At 39.4% G+C, this 23,392-nt stretch overlaps 1 protein-coding gene across 1 annotated transcript in view; it reads right to left on the bottom strand.

The window, feature by feature from the left end:
* Positions 1 to 7,186, bottom strand: part of Osmr (oncostatin M receptor) — a 62,186-nt gene extending 55,000 nt beyond the window's left edge. Inside the window, exon 1 of the mRNA XM_071612684.1 lies at positions 7,070 to 7,186. The gene's annotated coding sequence lies outside the window, so the exon portion shown is untranslated. The remainder of the gene's footprint in view (positions 1 to 7,069) is intronic.
* Between the last annotated feature and the right edge of the window lie 16,206 nt (positions 7,187 to 23,392).

Below are 23,392 nucleotides of genomic sequence, written 5' to 3'. Positions count from 1 at the left end.
TAATCTGGCAGACATGACATGAAACTCAGAAGCATAAAGATAAAGAGCACTATGCTGATTACATAAACATTTAAAAATTTCAGTGCTATAACTGGAAATGATAACTTCTCTATATTTAGCAAAGAGCTACTATCCCTAATATACAAAGAGCTCTTAAGTAAAAAAAAAAAAAAAGCGGGGGGAACAACTGTAAAATACATGATTATGTATTTGATGAAAAGAAGAAAATACAATATCCAAAAGAACAGTGAAAAACAAGGCAAGATCACTAAGAAGGAAATGAAAGTTAAAACAGCAATTGTGAGTCTGTATGAATATGAATGTCTATGTAGTATCCATCTGGCTAAGCTAAAAAATATTAATGCCTCTCGTTGGCAAGAGTTTTGAGAAATAAGCATGTTCATTCATTAGTGAACAAAGAGGACAACTTTATAGAGGTCTATATGAACATATTTATGAAAATTTTAGTGTGCATTTCCTTCTGATTCAGAAATAATTCTGTCACTGGAATTTTGTCCTACAGATAGTATAGATACATATGTGTATATATGTATAGCTATCATGAAGTCACTGATAACACCAAAACTTTGTGTATATTTAAGAGAAAAAAATAAAAACAGTGCAAAAGTCTCTCAAAAGGAACTGGAAAAGGAAAATATAATAATGGTACTTTTCTACACAGGAAAATGATGCAATTTTTGAAAAGAATGAACTAAATCCATGTGGGCATGGAAGAATGTCCCAAAATAAAGTAAAAAGGCAAGTTGCAGAATAGTGTGTGCACAGGAACATCTCTGGATTCGAAGTGTGGCAACTATGCAGCTGGCCTCAGAGCTGGCTCCAGAAGAACCTCCTCGCTGGAGTGTGGACTCACAAGGGCACAGCTGATAGCCACCCTCCACACACTCACACCCTTATGCTGCTCCCAGCCAGGGATCACAAGACTCAGATCCTTCAATGGGCAACTCTGTTCAGGCTCTGCGCCTTGCTTGGCCACAACTCTCCTAGAACTATACCACAGCCGGAAGCAACTCCTTCCCACCTTCCATCTCCTGGGCCACTTTCCCAGGTCTCAGACCCACACTGGTCTGGAGGCTCCCTCTGCCCATACCTGCATCCTTTTCCTCCCTCTCTCCCTCCCTCCCTCCCTCCCTCGCAAGTGCTTCCCTCAATACATCTCTGTGTACCTATTTCTATCTTGCTGTCCTCTACCTGAGGGATCCCAACGGGCCCCCAAACACATACACATTTACTCATAGTTATAAACATAGAGCTGAGATAGGAAAGGGCAGTCGGGCAGGATGAGGGAAATTACAAATAACTCTTTCAAATTATGTGATTCTGTAACACAAAGCATTCTTTAAATTGGTGTGTGTGTGTGTGTGTGTGTGTGTGTGTGTGTGTAATACTTTCCTATGAAAGTAATAGGAAGATTGGAAGTAAAGAGAGGTGACCAAGACAACAATAGTGGAAAAGTTTACTCACAAGCAGTTTCTGTTGATTTACTTCTCAAAAAGTTGGTGCCCATACAAATAGTGGAACTTCATTCTGTGTTTGCCAAGTACTCTTTCTGGTTTACATTTTTCCAAGTGTTCTGTACAACTTACTTAAATTTTTCTGTTTGCAAAACCACTTGCAATTGTGGCTTTTCTTTCCATGACTTTAGGTTTTATAATCAGATTGGATATATGTTATATGACTTTTTTCATCTTAATCGACATTTTCAAATAATCAAGATAGTCAGGGGCTGGGGTTGTGGCTCAGTGGTAGCGCACTTGCCTAGCATGTGTGAGGCCCTGGGTTTGAGTCTCAGCACCGCACATAAATAAATAAATAAAGATAAAGGCTTGACAACTAGATTAACAACTAAAGAAAATATTTAAAAAGATAGTCAAATGTCTTAATTATTTCATATCTAAGAATAGAACTAGGTATTATAATTTAGTGCTTTCATTAAATGCTATTATTTTAAAAAGGACTGAAAGAAGGAAAGGAGGGAGAAAAAGACAAAGAAGAAAGGAAAACAAGTATAACTTAGTTCTTTAGCACAGGGTATTTAGAGAAAGCAATTTCTAAGTCCTAGTAATCACATGTGTTACAAATAGGAAATACTGTCACCAGCAGCATAATTTTAAATGGTAGTAAAAGACTATACACACAAATTGTGGACAAAGGACAAGTAGCTTTGATATCATCTGGTAGCTTGTGAGAATGCAACCTCCCAGGCCACATTTCAGACTTATTGAACAAAAAAATTTTTCATTCATGCAAGGTCTCCAAGTGATTTATGTGTACACTGAAATTTGAGAAGCACTACTACATTGGAGATTTATTACATATTTTTTCTCCTAGGATTCTAACAATAAATAATTGGCTAGTTCCTACTCTCAACAATTCTCCAAAAATGACAGAGAATGATATAAAAATAAATAAAAGGATATAAAAATAAAAAAAATAAATGATCACAGCTAGCATGTAGCAGAGATTAATTCTCCAGCTGGTACTTCCCTAAGCTACTTATAGGCATTATTTGTTGAATCTTCACAACTGTCCCATGGAAGAGATTCTTTTATTATCCCCATACATAAATGAGGAAATCAAGGGTAAAACAGGTGAACAGTAACTTGTCCATGTTGACACAGTTGATCTACTGTGAAGACAGAACTTGAAGCCAGGTGAGTCGTTTACCAAAGCCCAACCCTTTACTGTAAGGCATCGCTTCCTCAATGCCTAGAGTTATACTAAAATGAGCAATAAGGAAGAAAAGACTGCTAATGATTATGAACTCAACAAAATTCCAAGGAAGTCCACGAGAAATTTATTAAACTTGACAAACTAGCTATAAAGTTTATATAACAAAGAACATGTATGAGAACCACTTAAAGATTGTGTGAAATTTATACTATTAGACATAAAAACATTATTAAAGCTCTAGTATTAGCAGGGTGATATTGATATGAGAAACAGAATAGAGTCCTGAAACAGATCATTGTATACACAGGAATTTATTTTATAATACAATCAAATTTCAAATGAGTTAAAAGATGGACTATTAAAGAAAATGGTGTTGGATTGACTGTCTAAAACTTAAAGAAAAAATAAATTACATTCTTACCTTTCATTTTATTTAAAAAATCTGATGTTTTAAAGATTCTAATGTAAAAACTAAAAAATAAAGATATTACAAGAAAATAAGATAATTTAATTTTTAAGTGAAAAAGACTTTCCTAAGCGAGACATTGCTGTGTTTAAAATTTCTGTGCAACAAAGATAGTTAAAGACAAAAATAGTATTAATTAATAAGCAAAATGTGAAAGATACATATGATGGAATAGAAATCAGCCTTAAAAATGAAAAAAAATTTCTGGCACTTGCTACGGACATGAAGTTGGAGGACATGATATTAAGTGAAGTAATCATGAAAGGATGAATAACTATTTCATTTATATAAAAGTAGAGTGGAGTTTGCCAAGGGTTAGGGAAAGAGAGAAATGGTGAGTTACTATTTAGTGGGTTCAGAATTTCAGTTATGCTAGCTAAAAAGTGTTCTAGAGATAGATGGTGGGATGGTGAACAACAATGTGAATATATTTAACAGCACTGAACTATATCCTTAAAATTGTTAAGATGTTAAATATTATATGTAGTTGGCCATAGTAAAAAAATGATAAAAGAGATCATTATGCTACAAAAAATATTTGCATCTACAAGAGACGCAGTTAATAAACAGATAGGTACAGAGTTTGGGCAATAAATAGGGATGAGGAAAACCCAACTCAATAGAAACTGTCAAAGGACATGAACAGTTAATTTATAGTTCATAAGTGATCCATAAATATATACAGATAATTAAATCATAGTAATAATTAGCAAAATGCAAATTAAAGTACTGTATTGGATTCCATTCTCTTACCAGATTTAAAAATAAAAAAGAAAAGATAACAGCTGGTGTTAGAAGGGATGAGGGGTAACAGATTATCATGTGCTGAGTTTAAATTAGTACAACAGGAGGAGGCGCAATTTGAAGGATTGTGTTTGCCAAGTAGAAATATGGGCTCAAGAAAAGCTCTCGTGACCAGTCTAATTCCACATCATGTACAACCACAAGAATGGGGTCCTAATTAGAATACATTATACTCTAATTGTATTTTGTATGTATGTCAAAATACACTCTAGGGTCATGTATATCTAAAAAGAACATTAATTAATTAATTAATTAAAGCTCTCCTAGGATTCTAGTTCATAAAGTACTAACACTAGAGCCCAAAGACAGATGCACAATCTTCCCTAAAGCAGTCAATAATGCTGAATTATTTTAAAGAACACATATGTGCATTGATAAAGGGGATGGGTAAATTATATAGTATTTCTTCTTTGAAGTACACGGAGCCATTAACCAAAGAGATAATATATAGATTTGGAAAGCTCTATTAAGAGCTGGAAAGTGAAAAAGGAAGCCGTACACTAAGAATAGTAAATTTACATGCTTAAACAAACTAAAAAGTGTGTGTATTTATCCACATTCTGCAAGTCTTTAGAAAGGAAAAAGATCTTAGACTGACAAACTTAACCTCTGCTCTTCCAAGTGGAGCCAGGTATCCCTAGATGATGATGATGATGATGATATGCCTAGACATCATTGCATATACTTCCACATTGTTTGAGAATGTATTGTCATTCTTGTGTTACTTTACAAACATACAAACCAAATACAATCTAGAGCAGATGCTGAGAAACCAGTAGAACGAAAATGAGGAGGGGTGGAAGAGGTGAAGCCAAGGACAAAACCCTTGGAAAAGAAACTCTCCTTCTGTAGCTCTGAGGAAGCTTGCCTTCCTTAGAGAGGCGTTCTCTTGCAATACCCTATTTTTTTTCCATTTCACATATTATTTTAAAACTAAGAAAGACTTCCTCTCCCAGGGAAAGGAGGCCAAGGCTCCCTGTTATTGTAAGTGATCGAGATGAAATTCACCAGGAGTCTTTCTACTAGAGCCAACACCCGCCCCAACCCAGTTCCCACAAGGAAAACATGCTCCTTCCTCTTGTCAAATACAATATCACTGGTTCCTCTTTGAAAACCACAATAGTTTTCCTGACTTGGTTCCTTTCTCAGGACAAAGGGTTACAGAGACCTGCCCCCTCTGTATTCTGCTGTAGATGTTTCTATCCAGATAAAGGCAAGTGAAGAGGAAAGGTGACCCAGAGCCTAAGCATTCTCCCCCAGAGGCTCAAGTCCCTGCTGGACACCCAGCACCAGCTCTGTTGTCTCAAAGCTGCTTTTGATCTATAAAGCTCAGACAACAGGAGGCAGAACAGGGGCCAGGTTGTAGTTCCAAGGAGACAAATGGCTACTGAGAATAAGCCCTGTCCAACAATGAAATGCTAGGTGGTAAGCTTTCTGCCCCTGGAGGCATTCTAGCAGTACTGAAATACTGCCAGAGATATTCAACTGTGCATCCTCTGAAGATTCTGAATAAGTAGCAGTGATTGAAAATTTTCAGGAATGATTCTCAGACACAGCTCAGTCTGGGAATTCCTGGCCACTGTTTGAGGATTTCAACCTTCAGTGTCTTGGAATATACTTTAAAGTAGTACAGAACAGAGACAAAGCAGGATACTAAACAAAAACAAAAACAAAAACAAACAAACAAACAAAAAACCAAACACCTCAGGCCCACTCCAAAAACTTCTAGAGTTTGAGGGACAGCATAGTGGTTTTGAGAAAACTCCAAAGCCAATCCTGACACTGTCACCTGCTAGTTGTGTGGCCATAATCCAGTTACTCAACCTCTCTGGTTTTCATTTTCTTCATTGATAAAATGAGGATAATAATATTAATACCTTATTTATTTACTGGTGAAGTTTAAATGAGCAAACACATGTAAAACGCATATTTAAAATAATACCTGGTCTACAGAATGAACCATTATTTATTTAGCCAACAAAGAAACTAAAACCAGTAGGTGAAAAGTAACTTGACTCAAGTTCCAAAGTCAGTTTAGACTGGAGAGTACTTTTCTCCACCAGAGTTCCTCCTAGTTCAAATTAGTTATCACATTCAAGTCCATCTTTCCCCTGCCTAAGTCTACGCTCACCTTTATTCCTCCTGAATCGGTAATAAGCTTGTTCTCAAAGTTTTCCACAAGTTGTTCAAGGCAGGTCGGGTACCAAGTGGCAGTTCTCGGCAGTTTCTAGTATTGTGCGTGCCATGCAACAGGAGAATGGATGGATGGATGGATGGATGGATGGATGGATGGATGGATGGATGGTGGGGTGGGTGGATGAATGGCAGGAGAACTATCAAGAAGAGAAACAAAGTGTTGGTGAAGAGCTCTGGCTTCTGAGACCTGGGTTCTGATATCAGCACCCTCACAAGTTACTGACCCTACACCTAAGGTTCCTAGTCTATAAAAAAGGTACTGCTTCCATTAACGTGGCTGGAGAAGAGGTAAATTACTGCCTGCCCCTGCCACCACCTCAGTCCCTGGGATTTCCTTTCTCTACCTGTACGTGAGTGAGTGACCGCCCTGCTTCCCACTTGTCTATCTCAACAGAGACCTAGTGAGAGACACGGATTCCCAGAGATAGGGCACTGTCAGGTGGGAGGTAAGGTCAGGAGGAGCTGGAGACAGAAATTAACTCCACAAGTTATGTTAGAAGAGAGGCAAAAGGGAATTTTAACTCAAAAATTTTCCTACCACTTTTGAAAGAGGCGATGGGAGGTGAACTCAAAACCAGGCTGGGAAATGTGGTGACCTGGCAATCTGCACTAAGGACACCGTCTTTTTTTAGTGTTACCTGCCCGGTAGACGCACCAGAGACTCAGACCCCTTGGAGCACCATTAGCGCAAAGGTTGAAGCTCAAGCCGGCAGCGCGGAGCACAGAGCCAGGAGACCGTGCAGTAGCACGTCCAGCGGGAAGGGCTACAGAGATGTGGGATTCTTCCCAGCACCGCGCGGGGTTCGCCCTTCGAACAAGTCACGGAGGGAGGCGGGGCGCGCGGCCCGGGAGCTGAGCTCTACGTGGGGGCGCGGAGCGGAGCTGAGTGGGCGGATTGGGGGTACTCACCCCGGGGGCAACGGGCTCCGCGAGCCGGGCCGAGTCCTCAGAGGCGCCGGGGGCGCCAGTGCGGACGCCGGAGTGGACGCGGGACGGACGTGCTGGGACACCCCCGCACCCGGTCTATGAATCAGCTGCGGGGCGAGCGCCGAGGGGCGGGAGTTACGGGAAAGGCGCGGGGGAGGGCAGAGGGGCGAGGACTTTTGCAATTTCCCGTCTTGCGCCTCACTCTTGGCACTCCTGGGACCCGCAGGAATTCGCCTCCTTCTGGTCCCGGGGGAAGGCGGACGGGACCCTGCGGGAGGCGCGTCCGCCCGGACGGGGACTGAGCGGGCGGGAGGGGACCGGTGGGAAAAGGAAGTGGGAGAGGCTTGAGAAGGAAAAGGGGAAACCGAAAACTCCGCGGCCGAGGCTTCCAGCCCCACGCGCGCGCTCCTCCCGCCGAGAACCCGGGACTGGTGGGGTCTGGGGCCAGAGTGCGCCCATGGGCCACTAGTTATCCCAAGCCGGAGACCCAAGTTCTGGGCTCCCCGCCAGAAAATCTTCCTCGAAAAGACAAGTTCTCCGTCCAAACTAGGGATCTCGCTTCCCTCTGGAGTTCAGAGCAACATGAACGTGTGGGAACGTGTTTCTAGGATCCGCATTGCTCCGCGACTAGGGCCTGTCCAGAAACTCCCTGACAGTTTCTTCTGCTGCGCTGGCCCCAAGTTTGATTTCTGAAAGCGCCCGGGTGCCACAGTAGGGTAGTTTACTTTTCCTTTTTAAAAATACCACCCAATCTTTACCGTCCAGGCCTTTGAAAGACCTATTAGACTGATTCTTTATTGTTACATGAGAGAACAATTGAAAGCCAATCGACCTTCAGAACTGGTAAGAAAACCATCCTTAACAACAGCCTGTCTCTTCTGTGGCAGCCTCAGAAAGGAAGTCTTGCTCTTCCTCTGCCTGATGGCTCTGCAGGCTTTCTCTCAGGGGACTTTGCTCTTGGTCAGCTCAGAACTAAATCTGAACTAAATCTGATTTGGTTCAGATTTGGAGACCCTGAAAAAGTGTCACATGTGGAAAGAAGTTGGAGAGAAAAGTGTGATCAAGAAGGGCTAACCCTGAATCATGTCTTAGAATCACTTCTTGAATTGACAGTATGGTTCAAAGGAACCTCAGAATCATAAATTATTACAAAATTTACTTTTAATGTTTGTGCCCATTTTTTTCTCCTCCCTGATGTCATCCTAGGAAAGGAGGTTTTTAGACTCTAATATATTTAATACTTAATGATACCACAGACCATGGTGCATAATAAATATTTGATGATAATGAAGAAAAGGTAACTTTTGCTTAGTGAGTCAATGTATGGTCCCTGGCCACACCTTTCATTACTTAAAGAGTTTGAGAGTCCATTAGTTTAGCCACCTGCCTGGCTATGGAAATTCTGTCAACACAGGTCCTTAGGTCCTTAAGGACTAGGAAGGCTTTCTGATTCTGTTATTTCAATGAGAGGCAAAATAGACAGAGAGAGAAGAAAGAAAGAATGATGTGCTGACCTTTTTTTTTTTTTTTAATAAACAGTCACATAGGTGTTTCTTATGGCTAATAAAATGTTAACAAAATATTAAGTATGTGGAATTTCTACAAAATGACTCTTAAATTTTGGGCTTCTCTTACAATTGAGACTAAACTGTAAAAATTTGATCCTCACATAAAATTTATCCATTTTTGTACTCTTCCAATTTCTTACGTTTCCCTTTGTTCTAGAGTTCTCTTGCTATAGCACCTGTATATTTGTGATCTTATCCCTAGGGTGGGTGTGTGGAGTTGAGTAGTGTCCTCCCCAAATTCATATCCCTCCAAACCTCGGAACATGACCTTATTTGGAAATAGTATTTTTACAGATTTAATTAAACTAAGATGAGTTCATACTGGGTAAGTCCAGTGACTGCTGTGTTTATAAGAAGAGGGAAATTTGGACATAGACACCCCGGGTGCACACCATGTAAGAGTGGAAACACAGACTGGAGTTATTCTGCCTGAATCCAAGGAGTGGCAAAGATTACACAACCAACAGAAGCTTGGATAAAGGTAGAACAGAGTCTTCTTCTGACCCTCTAAGAAGGAACCAGTCCTGACAACGCTGATTTCAGACTTCTGGCCTCCAGAACTGTGAGAAAATGGCTGTTTTAAGCCGCCAAATTTGTGGTAGTTTGTTACAACTACCCTAGGAAACTGATACATAGGTTATGTTCCAAAGGTTAAATTTAAAAGTTTTTCCGAAAACAGATAAAATGAAAAATTCCAATGGCTTATTTAGCTAGGAGTTGAAATACCCATCCTTGAATAGCATTAATAAGATGTTGCAAAGTCACATATTCTGCATAATTTGCCCTCCTCCCTGACATTCTCTTTGCCTTTTGATTTCAATAGCAAAACTCTCTTCACTCACCATGTCCCTTGCTGAGAGCCACGGCTGAGTCTGTATGGCCCCTGGCATTTTGCCAACAGTATTGATTGACAGGCGAGGCATTACTATCCGCCTCTGCCGCAACTTTTGAGTTCTCGCACTATTTTGGAGTTCTCGTGGGGATTTCCGGGGATTCCCCGAGAGTTCCCATTGGTTGGGGAAGTGCAGGAGGAGGGATTTCCGGGAGAGATATTTCCGGCTGGGGGTTCCTGGACAAGCCTCCTGGCGCCTTCGGGAGGATTCCCCAGGAGCTGTGTGAAGTGTTTTCCTGCAGTTTAAAAATAAAGTTTGTTCCTGCTTCAGTGGCTCATGATTTGTGCCCAGCCAGACTGCGGCAGTCCCTGACTTTCTTTCCTATCACTTAGGACTTCTTGTTCTCCTTGCCCTTAAGAGGTTAATGTGTCCTGGGGTCCCCTCCTCAACATTCTTCTGAGATTTCAGAGTCTCCTGAATGATTCCATCCATATCCATGGTTTCAATGATCATTGTACTTTAATGGCCCCCAAATTGTCCTTTTCATTGCAATTATTTCATCCCAGTTTCAAAAAATTTATTTGTACTTCAAATTCAGTATGTCCATTCCTCAGTTTTCTTCACTTGATTCTCTTATATTAAGTGAATGGTCCAACCTTAAATATGTATTTGATGGACAGTGGAGTCCCAAACCTGGGATTTATTCAAATCCAAAACCCTGAGAATGATTCTTCATCCACCCTCCCTCATCATTTACTTTTTTCTTTTATTTTTATTTTTAATTTTTATTTTATTTATTTTTTATATATAACAGCGGAATGCATTACAATTCTTATTACATATATAGAGCATAATTTTTCATATACTATGTATATACATATACATATACTATGTATACAACCAGAGGGTTGTATACATAGTATATTCACACCAATCTGTGTCTTCATACATGTACTTTGGATAATAATGATCATCATATTCCACCATCATTAATTACCCCATGCCCCCCCTCCCCTCCCACCCATCTGCCCTATCTAGAGTTCATCTATTTCTCCCATGCTCCCCCTCCCTATCCCACTATGAATCAGCCTCCTTATATCAAAGAAAACATTCAGCATTTGTTTTTTTGGGATTGGCTAAGAAAATTTCATATGTATAGCTATTGTAGGGGAGTCATGAGTGGAATCCTCAACCAATTTGTCAGAGGAAAATTAGCTTCATAACTGTCAAAAACATCATTTATTATATATCTCTTATATGCAACATAAAGATATGCACATCATATGAAATCAGCTATCTAAATTACGAAATACAAATGATTCTATTTGTTTAATGACTGCAAATATCTATAATTACATATTAGGCAGTATTTAGTTACCAAACTGATGATTTGAAGAAATTGGGAGTTTTGTGAAGAAAATGACTTTATCAACTAAGCAATGAATGATTGTTGAAAATCGCCCTAATCTATAAGAATTTTATCTGTGTGTGTGTGTGTGTGTTTATGTATGTTTAATCCAGCGGTGATCTACTCCTGAGTTACAATCCCAGAGGCCACCTCTCTACCACTTTCATTTTTATTTTGAGACAGGATCTTGCTAAATTTCTGAGGCTGGCCCTGGTATTAAGGCTATACCACTGCACACCACTTTAAGAATTCCCTATTTATCTGGCTTATTACATCACATTTTTACTTTAAATCCTTAAAGGCTGCTTCTATGATGATGATTGGTGGTAATCTTGATATCATATTAATAAAACTTAATGGAAACAAAGATTCTATTTTTGCAAATGTGTCCTTCTGTGGTGAAAAACTAAATAGGTCTTCCACAAATTTTCTAATCTGAAATATATCATAAAACTTAAAGTTAAGAGTCACCTATCACTTCTATACATTGAAAACAGAAACTCAGCAATGACAAGGCAAGATGTTGAGTGTAAGAGGGCCACCTGGAACTTTCTTGCTTTTTCTTTCAGCATTTATAAAGTGAATTTAATTGAGGAATAACATCATTTCAAAGTTCTGAAGTGGATTATTTTTTCCTGCAAAACAAAGCGCTCACTTATCAATACAGTAAAATGTTAAAGCAGATCTATCGTAAACACGGGACTAATCGAAATCCAGATGGAGTGATCAAAACTACTTTGTTTCCTGCATGGTTTGTCTCCTCAGAAGTGGATATTGTTTTAAAAGTTGGCTAATTGCTTTTGCGTGTTCCATCCTTTCCTGGATGTTGTAATGGGGCTCACATCTTGTTATAGAAATCAGAAACCAGACAATGAGGAGAACCCTTTGCATCTTTTTTTCCCCCATGGGATTTTAGGAAAATGTTGAATGTGCTTTTGTTTAGATAGCTGCTCTTATTCGCTGGGCCTCTGGTTATGGGACTTAATAAATTTGAGTGCAGCAGTTGATGCTAAAGGATGGAACATTAATATAAGGAAGGAGGAAGTGCTTTGGGAAGAATTAGACGGGAACCTTGGAGACTTTGGAAAACTGTTTGCTTAAAGTTGATCCAAAAAAGGTTTATAACTGTATTTATAAGTTGCATATGTTTCAGAGTATAGTTGGGGCTAAAAAGAAAACCCATTCTGATAATCTCTAATTTAATTTGATAAGGTGTGTTTAGTACACTTACATTTAAGGCAATTGATATACTTGTGCCTAGCCTATGATTTTACTATATATTTCCTTTTTCTGTTCTTTCTGGTTTGGTTTTTTCTATTTTTCCTTCTTTGGATTATTTTTAATATATATTTTTTTAGAATTCCATTTTAATTTGTGTTATTTCTCTTTGCACAATGTTTTAGTGTTTCCTCTGTGGATTACAGTGTATACATTCTTAATTTTTACTTTTTACTTGATATATTAATATATCTTTTTACCTAATATGTCCATTTAAACCACACATCCATCCCAGTTGTAAAATGTGTTACACCAATAGACAGGATAAAACCCACAAATTAAAGAAATTAAGAGAAAAACTCATATTTTTAATCCACATATTTATCTTCCCCAATGTTTTTTAATTCTTCCCAAAGATCCTAGTTTTACTCTGGTGTCCTTTACCTAAGCTTCAAGAATTTACCTTAGCTTCTGTGTAGTGAAGGTCTATAGCAGACACGTACTCTTAATTTTCTTTAACTTAAAGTGTTTTTATTTTATTTCATCTCTGAGTTATATATTTGCTGGATATAAAATTCTAAGTTGACAGTTTGTTTGTTTGGTTGTTTTTCTTTCAAGTATATAAAGATGTTGTTTTCTGGCTTCCATTGGTTCTGAAGAGAAGTTAGCCATGATTTGAATCTACTTTCCCTGTTCATAAAATGTGTCATGTTTTCTCTGATACCTTTCAGTACTTTCTCTTTACCTTTGTTTGTCAATAGTTTATCAGTGTTATGCTTAGAGATTTCAATATATTACTATTAATTATATTGACATTTGCTGATCTTCTTAAATCCGTAAATTTATGTCTTTTTACCAATTTTGAGAAAATTTCAGCCAGTCTATGTTCAGCCAGTCTATTGAAACTTTGTTGTGTTCCATCATTTCTCTATGCTCTTCAGGATTAGATAATTTCTATACAACGATTAAAGTTTACTGATTCTTCCCGTCATTTTCGTTTTGTAATTAAAAACATGTACTGAATTTTGTGTCATAGGTAGTGTATTTTGGTTCTAGAGATTCCGTTTTTTAAAAATATATTGTTTATTTCTCTACTGATAGTCCCTCTTTTTTCAATCATTATGGGAAAGGTTTCCTTTAAAACATTGAGAATAGCTATTAAAAGCAGTGCTTTGTTATTCCAGTATTTAGATCATTTGGGGGTTAGTCTCCATTGATTGCTTTTCTTATGAGAGATAATGTGATGGATTACATTTTCCTGGTTATTTATTTATCTGCCTTTGGATTTTCAAGAAATTTTGCAGTGCAACCTGGACAGGATAAATATAATACAATGAAGACTGTGGATTCTTTCTGTTCTGTTCCTTTCTGTTTTCTTATATTTGGGGAGGGAGTACTTGGATTGAACCCAGGGGTATTTTCCCACTGAGCTTCATATTCAGCCATTTTATTTATTTATTTTTATGAGACAGAGTCTTGCTAAGTTTCTAAGGCCAGCTTGAACTTGTGATCCTCCTGCCTCAGCTTCCCAAGTGACTGGGATTATAAGAGCCAGGTGTCATCACATCCTGCTGATTCTGTTCTATTCCTGAAAGGACACTGATGTTCTTTTTAAGTGGATAGTTGGTGTGGTTAGAGTCAAACTGCAAACTTGATATTGCTTACAGTAAGTAGCAGCTGAAATCTGAGTTCAGATTTCTAGCCTCAACAGAACTACTTTGAATTGGCTCGCATGAGCATGGTTCAGACATTTGCCGGTAATTGGTATAGACTTTAAACACAGAATTCAACTTCTTCCTCACTAGCTCTCTCCTTTCTGTGATTCCCCCTCACATTCCAGAGTCTGTGGTTGCCCCAAACTCTGACCTCTGCTTTTTTTAAGCCAGAAATGCTGTGTATTTTCTAACAATTTTAACTACCCCTGTACAAACTCCGACTAGTGTCAGACAAAGGGTTATAAAAACGTGGGCAGCTCACTGCATGCCAAGTGCTGACTCCCCTCCAGACTTCCTGATGCAGGTCACTTTAAATCTTTTTCTTCTTCAAATATTTCTCTAGCTTTTTATATTGTTATACGCAGGAAGGTAAGTTTAGAAGTACTCAGCTGTGATTGGAAGTGGCACTGCCTACATCAGATCTACTAAGTAAATATGTTATCAGGAGGAAATAGTATGAACTCTTTCCTCTGCTAGGTTAGATTCCTCTCCAACAGAACATTCTTTTGGACATGTGTTAAGTGTTATTATAATAATAACTTGAGATAATTAACTTATAAAGAGAAAAGATTTACTTTGGCTCTCAGCTTTGTTTTGGAGATTCTGCTCCTTGGCTGGTTGATGTGATTGTTTTGGGGGCCTTGGCGAAGCCATAACATGGCAGGAATATGTGTCAGAAAACCTGCTCACATCATGACTAGGAAGCAAAAGAAAAAGAGAGGAAGAGGCTACGGTCCCACTCACTATGTCCTCCAAAGACACAGTCCAATGACCCAAAGATGTCCCACCAGGTCCTGTCTCATGGAAGTTCCACCACTTTCCAATATGTGACACTCTGGGAATTAAACTTTCACTACACAGATCCGAGGGGAACATTTAAGATCCAAATTATAGCAGGACACAACCCACTGTTTTGAAAGATTGCCTTATACCTTACTCTAGAAATTAATAAAAACAAAAAAACCTGTTGAAGTTATGTAAGGCTAAGCTATTAAGAGTAAATATCACTTTAGAATGAAGACTGCTTACAGGCTTTAATAACACTATACTACAAGGGAAGGAATTGTTAACAGTAAAAAGGAGTGGTTAAACTTGAATTTCCTCTGAACTTTATTCCAATGCTAAACACAAGATTCATTTGAGGGAGTTACTGTAAGCTACATATCTATCTTCCTGATTCCATTGATGCTTAAATTAGCTCCATTTAGACTGAAATGAAAAGTCACTCATACTAGTCAGTCTTATCAGCTTCCTAAGCGTAGCCTCTGTTATCCAGTTCTAACTCAACAGCAATTGTTTTGTCTATCCTAAAATATTGTTACATGATGCTTAGTCACTTTGGAATAGTAGGTAACTTCCATACTCCCCAGGGAACTACGATGGGACCAGACGAGGGAGAAATGTTGATTCCATTCAATGTGAAACAACTGAGCTGAGGGAGAAAAAGATGGCACACCCAGGAAAGAAAGGAACATTATGAGATCAATTTTCTTAGCTCTTGTAGCAAAAGCAATAAGTATTTGTCTTCCTAAATTATTGGAATAGGATACTTGAAGATGCAAATGTTTTGAAAAAGAAATGCTAGGCATTTTCTTCTGAAAACTGCTTTGTTTTTAAAAAGAAAGGTGAGGGATATTGATACTTCACCTAGCTGGGAATTTAGGCTTCATAATATTCATACTTGCAAAATTATAACACACTTGCTGTCCATAGAGGCTCATTAGAAGAAATGTGGTAATAGCAAAAAACTGAAAACAATTTAATGAAAAAAAGTAAGAATTAGAACTGCATATATAGCATATCCTTCTCATCTTTCTTTATGAGATATCTATCCTGAGTAGATGAGGAGAAATTGGTAACCAGGGTTATTCTTGTGGAGTAGCTAAGAATAAGGAGAGAGGGATTTTAACTTTTCATTTAAGACCTCTCTGTGCAGATTGGCTTTTAACATGGGCATATTTACCTTGTAAAACAATAATTTTGGAATCTAAGAATGTCCTGCTAGAGAGGTGGCCTCATTTATTTTTGAGTTTGGATGGTTTGACTGATTTATTGTTAATAAACATTATGAACCCTTATATATAAGGCAATAGGCCAGGTCCTCGGGGAAATTCAGGGAACAACTTGAACCTTGGTCTCCCTCCTGAAGGAGTTTACCGTCCAGCTCTCAATGGTGACAGTAAAAGGCATGTATGGTAAGTGCCACATGAGGAGCACAGGCAATAGGCTTTATAGGAGTTCAGAGGAGGGGTGGCTTCTGGCTGTTAGGGTAGGGTTAAGAGCTGTGGGAAAGAAAAAAGTAAGCACATTAAAGAGATAATAGAGGTAGCTAAAAGTTATATAAACTCAGCAAGAGGATATACCTCAAAAAGGACTCCTGATGGTATTTCAGGGGGTGGGGTGGGCAAGGGGCTGATTTCTCTCAAGGGAACAGGAATCTCCTTTGCTAGAATGCCTTGCTGGACACAGCCAACCCTTGGTCAGTACCATCCAACTCTGCGTGTCTCTGGGAAAAGTACTGGTGTGATTAACCTCTGAGTGGGTTTCTGGGCTGCAGAGGAACTGAAGGGAGATTCATGATGCACACAGCAAAATCTTGTCAGAGCCTGAAGGAAGGTGGTACTTCCTAGTTCAAGAGCGTGCATGCTATATTGAAGATAGGAGCCAAGCAGGACCAGTTAGTTACTAGGTAGAAAAGCAGGTGTTCTAGGCTAGGAGAGAGATCTGCATGAAAGAAAATACAGAGGTTACTGGAGAGGCAGTTCTCAAGCCTGATAGAATAGATGAAGAGGTGCCTGTTGAAAGGAAATAGAACATTCTTCATAAGGAAGGTTTGGAGCCAGATATAATGACAGATATTGAATGCTGCCTGATAATTTTGCACTAAATTTTATAGGCAGCATACAGAAGTTTGGCAGTTCATACATGGTACCATTTTGAAGAAAAAAAAAAGAGGGTAGAAAAGATTAAAACATCTCTCCAAGGGCATAGAAGAAACAAACTTAATTTCTTCTAGAGAAGTCCTTGGGTGACTAAGTGACAACCTCTTTTATTATAAATGTATTATTTATTTAAAATTATAATTTAAAAAAGGATGATTAGCAAACAGAGTCTGATTTAAACAATTGGGTGAATGGGCTGAGATATCAACAAGTAAGCTTCATGTGACAGATAGATATGTGCCACAGCCTGGATGCAGATGCAGTTGTCTGACAATGCTGATCCTTAACACAGTTTAGGAAATTAAATTCACAGAGTGGGAAGAAAGGGAGCCCTCCACCCAAAGGAGGGTCACAGATGCTGCCATGGGGAAGAGAGAACCCTTGTTGCAAGTCAACCTATTGCTGGAAATATCAGAGGCCATTCCACAGACAGTTATCTTAGTGCTACTGCTTTCTCTTCTCCTCCATTTTCTTCTTTTCTTATTAAAGAAGAGCTCTTGGTAGAAAACAACAAAGTGGTATAAGAAGAAAATAGTAAATATCACTTTTGTTTATTTGACATAGGAAAATGTTGTCCAAACACTTCTGATTTATTATAACTGGAAAGTACCAAAATCTTGCCTTTACTTACAATAATGGAAGATTGGAAACAACTTGCAGGAGGTGGATTAACTGGAGGCACCACTGGGCAGGACAGAGGTTTGTTTCTCTCTGGGGTCATGGCCTGATGATCCGTCACCATTACTCATGTTCCATTGGCTAAAACCCAGTCACATGACCTTGACTGAGCTGCTAGGCAGGCTGGGAAAAGTGAGCTTCCTATGTGCTTAAGAAGGGGAAACAGCAGGCAGCATGAGTTAAGGCATTGTCCAGGCATACAGAAACACTGCTAATAAGTTATGACATACCTTTATGATGGAACATCATTTAGTCATTAAAAATTTTTAAGTAGAGCAATTTAATGATAGGAAAATGCCAGTGATAAGTGCAAGATATAGGATGTTATGATGTTAATTTTTGGAAAAAGAACTATCATACATGTGTACAAATGCTTATGAAAATAGATTAGAAGGAGACAAAATATGTTATTTAGGTTATCTCTAAAGGGTAAGGTAATAAGCCATTTTTTATATTTGATAAGAAATTGCTAAATTTTCATAAGTAATCACATATTTCTTTGAAAATAATTATGCTTAACCTGAAAAACAAGTTTTTTAAAGTGAAATCCTCAGCTCATCTGAAACCACAGCTGACACTTAAAATTCCTTAAGTGGAAGATAAAAGTTGCTACAGACTATGAATCTGAAGTTATGCTAGTAAGCTTTTTTAATCAGTGGAGGGCAAGCTCGTGGTTTTAGTGCTTATTTTTCTGCAGAACATAACCCTTAGCCAGACTCCCTGTTTTACACATTAGCTGTGGTCAGAATAACGTATGAAATTTATTCCTTGGGAAAGAGAAGCTAAGTTCAAAATATGTCCTTGTCAGTGGCAAGACTTATTGAACAGTGTATGTTTTGCTGAACAAAGCAAATTAGCAAACCAGGTCTGCCCATTCAGGAGGTTTTAATTGAAAACAGACAGAACTAACATATCTTCAGGTTCAGCCACAGAACTATGAAAACCCTGAGCTGTCACACAACACATGGACATTCTCCTCACAAGAAGCAAGCACATTTTGTTTGGAAGAGAATTGAGGACCAAGCCAAGGTGGCTGGATATTCTGGTGGGAAACGGTTACCCAGAAACCTTGTCTCCTTTGCAGAGAAAAACTTCATGGATTAAAAAATATCATTTTGAAAGGTCCATACAGGGCAAAGAATATCAACAGAATGTGAACTGACAAAATATAACCAGCTAATTAAAAACAGAAAAATGGGTTTAAGTTGTATTTGTAATTCATCATGCTGGAAAAATTTACAAAATTGATCATGTCAAAAGCTGATGAGGGTGTGGGTCAACAGTCAATTTTCAAATGCTGTTGGTGGAAGTATAAATTAATCAGCCTTTGTATTATCAATTTCCAGGTGTATCTACTTTGATGGAGAAAGTGTGCATTCTTTGCCCTGAGGCAACCCACTAAGCAGAGCTAATGTGGGAGTGGGGAGGGGTGGTTTCTGCTGTCCAGCTGCATACCTTGTCTGCAGAACATAACAGTGCTTACTCATCTGGCCTAGGAAGAGGTAAAGTAGCTCAGGAATACTCTGGGCTTATAGAAGGGCAAGTTGGAGAGGGTAGAGGAAGAGAGAGAGAAAGAGACAGACAGACAGACAGACACACACACACACACACACACACACACACACACACACCACGAACTCTAAAGAGCCCTCTAGTGGCTGCTTTTTAGAAAATAAGCCACTTAAGGAATTTGCTACAAACCTGACATTAGAGGGCCACCCACTTCTACCTCCAGGGTCTGAGACAGGCCAGGCACAGACTTTGCCTAAAATGTACGTTCTTAAGGTGGTGCAATCCCAAATTCCTTCCCATCCATTATTTAAATAAAAATTTGCTAAGGCATGGTAAAGGTTTTGTTCACGACCCTTGAGATAGGTAAAGGGACCAGGGCCATGTGTTTTACAGTAGGGGAGAGAGACTGGGGTCAACTCCAAATACAGACAACATGGGAAAGTGGAAATTTATAGCCAAGATTCAGGGTGAGGGTCAGTGGATGGAAAACCTACCAAGAGGCAACATGGGTGACAAGGAGGATTATGGAGAAAGGGACCTGACCAGATTCTTGCTGAACACAGGTCTAGGTGATCAGACCACTTTGGGGATGGTGTAGGATGAGAAAGCTGATCAGAGATCCAGGATGATCAGACATCAAGGGCAGGACATTTTGCTAAACTAACGTAGCAAGTTATTTTGCTAAAATGACTTTACAAGGGAGTACAAAGATGAAGTGAAGAGAAGGCTTGGGAGTCTGTCTGGGTTGGCCAATCAAGGGATCTTCATCACTCTGTACCAATGCAGACAGCTGAAGAACTAGTGGAATCCTCACACATGGTATCTTATGTGAACCAACCCCACATAGCCTCTTCCCTGTTAAACACAGGGGACACACTGGGTATGGCAATTAGGTTTCCAATAGCATCCTTGAAAGTATGCAAATTAACTTTCCAAGTGGCCTCTAGTTATACCAGATTGAGCAAGTCAGAAGTGTACACAGCGCTGGGGAAATGGCTCAAGCGGTAACGCGCTCGCCTGGCATGCGCGGGGTGCTGGGTTCATTCCTCAGCACCACATAAAAATAAAGATGTTGTGTCCACCAAAAACTAAAAAATAAATATTAACAAAAATTCTCTCTCTTAAAAAAAAAGAAGTGTACATAGATAGGAAATAATGGTGGAGGTGGGCAAAAGGAACATTTGTATTTACAAAGTGCTTATTGTATGCCAGGAGCCAGAGCTGCTGTATGCACTGGTGTCAAGTACAGGACCAACCCCCCACCAACTCCAAAGACCCCATGCACATCAGCCAAAAGTGGGTGCAGGGCTTGACACAGAGATTCCATTGGAAACCCTGTTCTTGCATATATGTAGCTGCATGCTGAGACACACACTTGACAAGAAAATTAGACTTGAGTCTGGTTTCCACTCACCTCCACCCTGTTGGCAGGAGTATGCAGAAAAGAAGTGAAACTCAAAGAAATGGTTAGACTCAGGAATTTATATATCACTTTTAACAAAGTAAAGTTTGGGCTTTCAGGAATGATAAATAATGGCATGTACCAACCACACAGATGTGGAGCAGCCCTGAGTTTCCTGACGCCTCAGGCACCCAGCAAGGGGGAAGCATAAAAGCCCAAATGTAGCCCTTGCTCCTTTGACCAACCTCAGAGTCCCATGTCTGGAAGATGACACATATCTTTGTGTCAGAAGCTCAAAGGCACTTTAAGTGCTAGTGATCCTGAGTGTATGTTGTCATCTCCTAAGGACTCTGTTGGGTAGGCAGAGGTGGATTTACTGTTAAGCTAATGACACAGATTTTTCCAAGATCCAGGGAGAGGCCCAAGGACTGGGTCACATGGTTATATTTTGTCCTAAAAATTGCAAAAGTGGGATATTTATTTAACGGTATCATTATAATACTATAAACCTGTATTGTAAATTCACTTACAACTATTTATTGTGATAGCAACTTGTGAAGACATGTACAGTTACTTTCCCAGTTCTCATAACTGAGCCACAGAAAAGCTAAGCAGCATTACTGGATTTGTTGCAGACTCCAAAGTTGGAAGATCATGGAGAAGATATACATTGTTTCTAAGGAATCAGACTCCTGGAGAGTCCTCCAAGTTCTAGACATTCTTGCCTTAAAGTCTCCAAATGTCACAAGACAGAGATGAGAAACATCTTTAGAAGTTCTAGTCAAGGGACACTGTAATAGCCAGAGGACAAATTGTGGATGTCATGCCAGAAGAATGAAGTGGACACTGTGGTGGACACTGGACCTGGGTGGTGTGTGGCAGCTGAACCACACAGACATTCTTACCAAAGAGAATCCCAGGACCATTGCATTATTTAAGTCTGTTGAGGAGGAAGAACTTTCCCTCTGCCTCCTTAGCTTCAATATTTAGAGACCCATAAATTAAACTTGAGAAAGATCAATGGGAGAAAAGGCAAGCACATTTAAATTAGAATTTACATATGCAGGAGTTCACAGAAAAGAAGTGAAACTCAAATAAATGGTTAGACTCTGGAGTTTATACATCATTTTAACAAAGTAAAGTTTGGGCTTTCAGGAATAATAAATAATGGTAAGTGACTAGGAGATAAATGGGGGAAGCTTATGGAAGATGAGAGTTATTTTTATAAGGTTTATTTGTGTAGGTTCATGCCGGTGCCAGCTCTCTATGTCTGGTGATAAGAGTGGATCTCCTCTTCCTGTGGAAGGACACGGGACACATTTACAAAGGGAAATTTATGCCTTGCTTTTAAGCAGATAAAGGGAGTCAGAGAACGCTTCCTGCATCTATGGATTTTTATTTGCCTTCAATTCAACATAATCCTTTTGCTTAGCAGGTACAAGCCCTGGGTTTGGTCTCCAGGACTGAAAAAAAAAATTCTTATAAAATTGGCATATTTTGAGATGGCATATACTAATCTTCTTCAAGTTTAAAACAAAACACTATAACTTACCCCAAATCTAAATCTGCCTCTCTCCTGTTTTCATAGTCTCCAGGTGACTGGCCTGCATAGGTAGACCAGCTCCAACACACTCAGCATGCGGCTTCAGGATTGCTCCAGCCAGTCATCTCCTTTCTCCAGCCAGGTGAGAGGTGTGGGGAAGTGAGAGTCTTGGGTTCAAACCTAGTCATGTGGTCATTTCTGGCTGCAGGAGAAGCTGCTAGGGTTTAGATGTGGTTTGAGTACATCCACCAACGATTGTAGAGCGGGAAACAGGCCCCAGGCTGTATTGGGAGTTGGTGGAACCTTTACTAGGTGGAGCCAAGTGCGAGGTAATTAAATTAGGTCACGGGGCTATGACCCTTGGAAGAGTTGGATGTAGTTCTCCGGGAACCTTGGGTAGTTCTTGGAAGGGTGGTTGTTATAAAAAGACCAAGTTTGTTCCCTGAATTTCTTTTGCTTCCTATTTTGCCATGTAGCTGCTCTTTCCCTTCTGCATGACCTTCCACCATGATGCCATCTGCTATATTGTGATGTAGTCAGAAGGCTTTCACCAGAGGCTGGACAGATGGGGAAGCCCAGTCTCGGACTTGTACCCTCCATGATTGTGAGCTGAGTCAACCTCTTTATAAATTATCCAGCCTCAGACATTTTGTTATAGAAATAGAAAATAGAATAACAGAAGCCAAGCTATTAATATGTAGGTGGGCTCAGGTAAACCTGGGGGGAAATTTTACCAAAAGGTAGAAAGAAAGATGAATAATGAGAGATTACTTGCCATATCTACCAATGTCAGGAAGCCAAGAATGGTTTGACTTAGAAAACTGTGAAAACTGCTAAATGTTAGTATAATGTGAGAAGTAACATCGATTACAACAACAAGGTAAGCAATAAATCAGATCTAGCCAGTGGGTGATGAGATACAGGTTGCCTGGGGCAAGGAGAAAAGTGGATTCAGTGAGACAGCAGTTCAGGGAAGTTTTGCAAGTTGTGGGTTGTGATGATCCAACAGCAAGAAAAGGCAAAGAGAAGCTGAGAGCTATTTCTGTCCACTCACAGAAAGATTTGGGAGACCCAAGAAGAAAACCACTTCGGTTCAGTGTATGAGGGGAGGATAATGAAAAGATAAGTCAAAGAGCAGAGAAGTTGGATCTGTTCTAGTCAGTTTCCCCCAGCTAGAGTTTGCCAACCCCTCATGGAGGAGTGATTCATCACTACACTGAGGCACATGGATGGCAACCACATCCTCCCCCCTCCTTTCTTAACCACGATTCTGGAAAGAATGTTTTGGATTCATGATCTCCACTTTCTCATTTGTTCTTCATTCCAATGAAGCAGCTCCTGTTCTGGTCTCCAGGGACATCATTAGTACTCAGTTCAGCAGGTGATTTATATTCTTGGCGTTCTTCCGTTTCTTTGGATTTTAATATTAATCACTAGCTTCTTCTTTATTGTCATTATATCCAGCTTTGTTTTCTCCTATTCCCCT

This window comes from Marmota flaviventris, chromosome 5 (genome assembly GCF_047511675.1).
Source record: "Marmota flaviventris isolate mMarFla1 chromosome 5, mMarFla1.hap1, whole genome shotgun sequence".
Lineage (NCBI taxonomy): Eukaryota > Metazoa > Chordata > Mammalia > Rodentia > Sciuridae > Marmota > Marmota flaviventris.
Note: the sequence above shows the minus strand (reverse complement) of the source record. Positions and strands in the feature narration are given on the sequence as shown.